Source organism: Lontra canadensis, unplaced genomic scaffold, assembly GCF_010015895.1.
Source record: "Lontra canadensis isolate GAN:19392208 unplaced genomic scaffold, GSC_riverotter_1.0 scaffold7, whole genome shotgun sequence".
Lineage (NCBI taxonomy): Eukaryota > Metazoa > Chordata > Mammalia > Carnivora > Mustelidae > Lontra > Lontra canadensis.
Window position 1 is genome coordinate 7,854,349 of NW_022631001.1, and position 7,944 is coordinate 7,862,292.

General features: G+C 46.8%; 1 pseudogene; it reads left to right on the plus strand.

Annotated features, from left to right (window-relative positions):
* Positions 1 to 528: 528 nt before the first annotated feature.
* On the plus strand, positions 529 to 1,896 carry LOC116865250 (annotated as a pseudogene).
* Positions 1,897 to 7,944: the final 6,048 nt, after the last annotated feature.

The window sequence follows — 7,944 nt, forward strand, 5'->3', positions numbered from 1 at the left end:
TTGGTGGGAGCCAGAAGGAGGGTCCGGTGCGAGCTTTACAAAAGCAAGATGCAAAATGTTCTCTGCCTTCACAGCTACTGTCATTCTTGCTGGTCCTTGGATCAAGTTTGCCTCTTTTTCTTTAAGGTGAGGACTCAAGGGGACTAGCTGCAAACCAGAGAGCATCAGGGTCTCTTGCACTAGAAGTGAGCCAGAGGGGGTGGGGGTGCGGTTGAAGGGGTAGAGATTGGCTGAGACTTGGTAATCTGGGGAAGGCCCACATAGGAGAAAGGATGAGGTAGAACACCTTGGAAATGCCCAGCAGGGCCCTGGGACTCATCCCCGCATGTGAGCCTAGGCGGGGTCAGTGTTACTTGTCAGCTTACACCTGCCACCCTGTCCTGGACTCTGGGCTAGGCTTTGACGTGGAAAGGAGTGCTGGACCCAAGCAGTGTAGAGGGAAATAAAGGAAAGAGGAGGCAGGCTTGGAATGCTTTGGCCTCATCCACTCCCACTGTCTGTCCAGGAGGGACTCATGAAGCCTCAGCCATGGGCAAAGAGAAGACCCATTTCAATATTGTTGTCATTGGCAACAAAGTGACTCCTGCAAGTCCACCACCACTGGGCACCTTTTCGACAAGTGTGGGGTTATCGATGAGAGAACCATGGAGAAGTTTGACAAGGAGGCAGCTGAGGTAAGGCACCCACTCTGGCTGGGAATAGCAGGGGTTGGAGTCCGTCCCATCTCTGGGTGGGTCTGGTTGCAGAGTGCAGAAAGCAGGGTGCAAGCTGCAAGTCAAGGTGCCCGGAAGTTGGCTGTGATCAACTTCTCTGCTTGCCATCAATGCACACTACCTCTCTCCAGATGGGCAAGGGCTCCTTCAAATATGGCTGGGTGCTGGGCAAGCTGAGGGCAGAGAGAGAGAGCATGGCATCACCATCGACATCTCGGCTCTGGAAGTTTGAGACTGGCAAGTATTGCATCACCATCATCGATGCCCCAGTTCACAGGGATTTCAAGAACATGATCTCTGGCACACCCCAGGTAAAGCAGTCTGCCCCCAGGGGCCTCCTTGGGCTCCAGGAAGGACTAGAAGCTCATTTGTGGAACTAGAGGAGAATTTCACTAGGAGGCAGGACCCCTGTGCACGGCTGGGCTGTTCACTCCAGAATGAGGAAAAGTTAGGAAGGAGCTCTGGTGTGTGATGGCCAGGGTTCGCATCCTGACTTGAATCCATAGCTTCTGAGCTAGGATTCAAAGTCTAAGAGCACCCGGCATTTCCAAATTAGGTCATTTAAATGCTTCCCAGTCCATTTGGTGCTTCATACCGGCTCTGTAGGTGGTCCTTGGTCCTTTGTCCTTGAATGCAGAACCAAGGGACCTCTGGAGAAGTCAGTTCTCCAGGGGCAGAGGTGTGTGGGACAACTCTGACTTCTCTGGGACAGGCATTGGCACCGTGCCTGTGGACTTAGTGGAGACAAGCTTCCTGAAACCTGGCATGTTGGTCACCTTTGCCCCCACGAACCTCACCACAGAGGTCAAGTCGGGAGATGGCATCGTGAGGCCCTACCCAGTGACAACGTGGGTTTCAATGTGAAGAATGTGTCCATAAAGGACATTCACCGTGGATTCGTGCCGGAACAGCAAGAACGATCCAACCCCCTCCCCCCCACTCCTTTCCTCCTCCACCCCACATGGAGGCTGCCAGCTTTCTAGCACAGGTGATTGTCTTAAATCACCCCGGGCAGATCCACAATGGCTCTAGTCCCCTGCCAGACCGCCATATAGCTCACATCTGCCAGTTTGCCGAACGGAGGGCAAAGATTGACCGGTGCTCGGGCTGGAAGCTTGAGGACAACCCCAAGGCCCTGAAGTCTGTTGTGGTTGATGCCATTGTGCAGGTGGCCCCTGGCTAGGCCATATGCACAGAGACCTTCTCGGAGTCCCCACCTCTAGGTGAGTCAGGTTACTACTGAGTCACGGGAAGAAAGCATTTTCTCCTTTGGGGGGGGAGGCACGGGCTAAGGAGCATCTCCTTCTGTACCACTTTCCAGAAACCTCACTCTTCCTCTTCTAGGCTGCTTGCCATGTGGGGCAGGAGAACAACAGTGGCCGTGGGAGTTATTAAGTTATTAAGGCGGTGAAGTCCTCTAGGGCTGGCAAGGTCACCAAGTCCATGGTAAAGGCCAGCAAGAAGTGAAGCATGCAGTTTCTACAGCAATCTTCCACCATAAAAATAGAATTTTATGTGCCTACTGAATAAGATTAATAAAAACTGAAGTAACTGTCCTGGTTACTTATTTCTTCGAAAGAGGTAAACAGGGAACCTCTAGGTAGGCTAATGAGCTATGATTTTAAAACCCATTGGCGGCAAAGCATTTATGCCCTGGGCTGTGATGATTCAGAACCCTCTACCTCATTCTCAGCCACGTCTCTATCCCAGCTTTTCTCATTTCCCTCAAACTTAGTCACTTCTGGCCTGTCCTCCCTCAAGGGGAGGCTAAATTGTTCTGGGATGTGAAAAGTATACTCACAACGGCGTAGGACAGGATCTCGGTAGTGCCAATGGGTTAGTCCAGCATTACTGTGTGGTTCTGCTGCTAGGTGCTCTGTTATGCAGATCCTGATAGGTCAGGACATGTCAAGATCACTCAGCCAAGAGTGGGGTGGGAACTCCAAGCAGCTCATTTGGAAGCTTGGGCTCAAGCTGTTGCCCCACATGGTAGTCTAGGTCAGATTTATAATATGCCTGGAGGGTGAGGAGTGAACAGATATAACTCAGCGGCCTTTGTTCCCTAACTTTTTACATGGAACAGGTTAACATCTCATGGACCCTAAGCTAAATTATATGCTTGTTCAACATATACTGGGAGTCAGGTCCCCAGGGTCTGCTGGGGGTATGTTCCTTGTCCATTTATCCAATACCAGCACTTAGAATGAGCCAGATGCTGTTTTCACCCCATGGCCTTGACGTTGTTAGAGATAGAGGCAAACATCAAATGCCTGAAGAAAGTGAGCCAAGAGAATGGTAGAGGTGGGGAGGAGACCATGAAAGCACAGTAGAGGCTGTTCCAACAATCCAAGCAAGTGGTGACTCGGACCAGGGGGGAGTTAAGTGGTGAGAAGTTCCAAATGTTTTGTAGAATTTCCAAAAATCTTTACAAACTGATACATTCCTAAAGATTGCATGTGTGGTATGTAGAAGTCAAAGCTGATATCTGGGTTTGGGGCCTGAGGATTTGGAATGGTAGATCTTCTGTGAAAGGTGGAATGGTAGAGCTTCTATGAAAGACAAGGGCGGATTGCCAATTAAGATCCTGGGGTGGAGAGAAGGGAGAGGCTCAAGTAATCAGGGGATTCCTTAAAACATGGAAGCAGAATCCCTTGCCCTTAAGCATCTACTGGAAGGAGCTAGGACAAGCATATGGATCTTTCCTGCTGGAGGGTAATGAAATCAATTATGTGATTGCCATCAGTTATCTATTGGGAAAACCATTTGTTTTACACTTAAAATGTGTCAGGGTCTGGGAGAACTGTGGAATCTTTTCTTATTTTAATTCCAGTATAGTTAACATGCCATATTATATTTCAGGTATACAATATGATTCAACACTTCCATACATTACTCAGTGGTCATCACAGTATATTACCATTAATCCCCTTCAGCTATTTCCCTCATTTTTCACCCCCTTCCCCTCTGGTAACCTCAGTTCTCTGAGGTTTAGAATCTGTTTCTTAGTTTGTCTCTTCTTGGTGGGTTTTCTTTCTTAAATTCCATATATCAGTGACATCTTATGGTATTTACCTTCTCTGATGGACTTACTTCACTTAGCATTAAATTCTAGATCCAATTTTGCGTGTGGCAAAATTTCATTATTTTCTGTGGCTGAATGATATTCCATTGTGTAGATGTATATACACCACATCTTTATCTATTCATCAGTTGATGGACACTTGGGCTGCTTCCATCATTTGGCTATTGTAAATAATGCTGCAATAAACATAGGGAACAGGTATCTTTTTGAATTAGTATTTTCATATTTTGGGGATAAGTATCCAGTGCTCTTTTTAATTTTCTGGGAAACATCCATACTGTTTTCCACAGGGGCTGCACTGGTTTGCATTCCCACCAACAACGCATGAGGGTTCCTACTTCTCCCATCCTCACCCACATTATTGCTTCTTGTGTGTTTTATTTTAAGTCATTCTGCCAGGTGTGAGGTGGTATCTCATTGTGGTTTTGATTTGCATTTCCCTGATGATGAGTGAGGTTGAGTGTCTTTTTATAGGTCTATTGGCCATGTGATTGTCTTTGAGGAAATGCCTATTCATGTCTTCTGCCCATTTTTGAATTGCATTATTTGCTTTTTGGTTTTGAGTTGTTTAAGTTCTTTATATACTTTGGATATTAACTCTTTATCAGATATGTCATTTGCAAATATCTTCCCATTCCATAGGTTGTCTTTTAGTTTTGTTGATTTTTTTCCTTTGCTGTGCAGAAGACTTTTATTTTGAGTCTCGATAGGTTATTTTTATATTTGTTTCCCTTGCCCCAGGAGACAGATCTAGAAAGAAGTTGGTATGGTCAATGTCAGAGAAGTTACTCCCTGTGCTCTCTTCTATGGTTTTAGGTCTCAGGTCCTTAATCCATTTTGAGTTTATTTTTGTGTATGATGTAGAAAGTGCTTCAGTTTCATTCTTCTGCATGTTGCAGTCCAATGTTCCCAATACCACTGGTTAAGGAGACTATCTTTTTCCTCTTGCATATTCTTGGCTTCTTTGCAGAAGATGAACTGACATGGGGTTTATTTCTGGGCTCTCTATTCTGTTCTATTGATCTATGTGTCTATTTTTGTGCCAGTACCATACTTTTTTTTTTTTTTTGTAATGTATCTTGAAATCTGGGATTGTGATACCTACAGTGTTCTTCTTTTTCAAGATTGCTTTGGCCATTCAGAGTCTTTTGTTCCACACAAATTTTAGGAGTCTTGTTCTAGTTCTATGAAAAATGCTGTTGGTACTTTGATGGGGATTGGAATAAATCTGTAGTTTGCTTTGGGTAGCAGGGACATTCTTAGAGCATTTGCTCTTCTAATCCATGAGCATGGAATATGTTTCCATTTGTTTGTGTCATCTTTAATTTCTTTCATTAATGTTTCATAGTTTTCACAGGTCTTTCACCTCCTTGATTAAGTTTATTCCCAAGTATTTTATTATTTTTGTTGTAAATATAAATGGAATTGTTTTATGGATTTCTCTTTCTGCTGCTTTGTTATAAATGTATGGAAATACAACAGATTTCCATGTACTGATTTTGTATCCTGAGACTTTAGTGAATTCATTGATCAGTTCCAATACTTTTTTTTGGTGGAGTCTTGAGGATTTTCTATATAGAGTATCGTGTCGTCAGCAAACAGTGAAAGTTTTACTTCTTCCCATGCAGTCCTTTTTCTGAAGCTAGTTTGGGAAGATCACTCCCTGCCCTTTCCTGGGACTTTGATGTTCAAGATTTAGACAAGGAGTGTGGTGGCCTCTTCTCACTAATCAATCACATCACCTGTCCGTGCCTGTAGAGTCAGCTCCCTCTCAAGTGTGACTATCTAGGGAAACCCCAGACCCTGAACAACCTAGAAATAATAGCAGGATAGCCTATCAGAGCTGTCACCACATCAGGCATCAAGAAACTCAGCTGTCTGTGAGGCTGGGGAAACCGTCAAGTTCCAGCTGTTGTCAGCACAGATCTGCCTGATGGATCCTGGAGCACCTCAAGCCAGTCAGTGCCATCAAAGGCCATCCTTCCTGGCTTGGGGAGACAGGCTTGTCGCAAAGCTTTGGTGGGGAGAGAGTGCAGATCACTTGCCTTGCCCTTCCCCACTCCCTCCTGCGACCTTGCAAAATGACTAGTCCCTTTTGTCCTCAGAATTCTTTAAGGATTCTGTAACTCACCTCCACAGTTTGGATGAAAGCGATCAGGGAACTGAGATCATAACTTTGCTGGGTCTGGGTTTCTGATAAGTCCTCAATAAATATTTGTTGAATAGTGAATGAATGAGTGTCAACATGTGTGTTAAAGTCTGTGAATGAGTGTGAATGCCAACTTACTTTTCATTCTCAAGAATTATCACGGTTCTGAGGCTTGTTTCTTAAAAATGCTTTGAAAAATTCAATTTGAAAAATTCAATTTGAAAAAACTAGGGGCACCTGGGTGGCTCAGTGGTTAGTCTCTGCCTTTGGCTCAGGTTATGATCTCAGGGTCGTGGGATCGAGCCCTGCATCGGGCTCCCTGCTGTACAGGGAGCCTGTTTCCCCGCCCCACCTTGCCTCTCTGCCTGCCTCTCTGCTACTTGTGATCTCTGTTTGTCAAATAAATAAAATCTTAAAAAAAAAAGAAAAGAAAACTAAAAATATCTTTATTAACCCTCCCAACTGCTGTGTTCTCTACTCAGTAATTCCTCACCGGGATGGGAAGAAATGTGGCTGGTAGGAGGGGGAATCTTGTCTCATTAGAAACTCTGATAGCATTTCTGTGCAGTGATGCCAAGGGCTGCCAGCATTAGCTGAGATTTTGCACCTAAGTCTGACTGTCACAGTTCAGACCAGTATATAAGAGCTTTGCCATTTGGCTTGAGAAATATTCCTGCTGGTCTAGGTCCCCCTCGTTTAGTCCTTAACACAGTGTTGCAAACGGATCCAAGGCCCCTCTCTCAGTCATGATGATGAGGTTCTTTGTTGGCAGGTGTGGGGCGTGTCCCGTTGTTTGATCTCCCCTCGCCCACCCCTGAGACAGGTGGGTATAGTGAGGCAAGCCTCAGGCGGAATTCTCCCCCACAAGCTTCCGTTGAAAGGCCTAGAACAGGCATGACAGCTGTGTGGTTTGGAGTCTCAGCGATCTGTCCTTGCAAACCCGACCAGCAGCTTGCACGCAGGGAGATGACGGCATCTGATGGAGGGCTCGAGCGAGGCTTCTAGTGCGGGACAGGATCCTCGGAAAATGACTCCATGTAGGATGGAGTCCTGAGGCCCTGGCTGCCACTTCAAAGGGTAGAGGCTTCTAGCCCCTTCTGGGCTTCCCTGTTTAACCAGCAAATTGCCTAGGTAGTAACTCATATGTTAGAGACACCACCTGGACTCATTTCACTGAAAAATCTCTCCTAAAATCCCTTAGGACAAACAACAAAACTCCCTGTGCTAACTGGAGATAAATAGGGTTGAGGCCTGCCCAAGGCTCCCAGTGACAGCCATCCCACCCCCCACCCACAGCCCCTCTGCCCCGTGGGACATTAAATAACCACTTCTCGAGGGTGTCGTCCCAATTAGGGGACTTCAGATATTAAACAACCCCCTCTACTGTGTAGAATAAACTATCCTACGGACCATAGATCACATCAGAATGCACCGTGAAGTCCTTGGGCCCACTGTCTCCTGGATCTCTCCTGCTGATTCAGCATCCCCACCCTCTTCTGGGGAAATCCTGCCTTGCTTTGGGACAGCAGCTTTCCCTCTAGGGGTAGATCAGTGCTGGAAGCTTCCTCACTGTCCCTAGATCACCCTCTCAGGGGGAAGCCTGCTGCGCCCCACCCCTGTCTCCGTTCCCGACAGCCCCTGCGGCAGAGTGACCCAATGGTCTCGGACACACAGGGAGGCTCCCTGGCTGCCAGATTCCAGTCTGTTCTTCTGTCAGACTCTTCCGGTCTAGGCATCTGAAATCCCATCTCCCCAGGCCCACGTGGGGAGGCTCAGCAGCTCCCAACCTGCTCCTTGGGTGTTCTGTTAAGTGCTTGAAGGGGGCTGCTTCTGGGCTGACACCCGGAAATCACTGGGCTGGGCCTCTCAGCGGTCTGGGCTGTAGCTGCTCACCCAGGACCCTGGACACTGAGGAAACCCTGCTTACCTCAGCTACGAAGACCAGGAGGACAGGGAATCACTATTGATTCATTCATCTTGTTATTTTCCAGATGTCCATT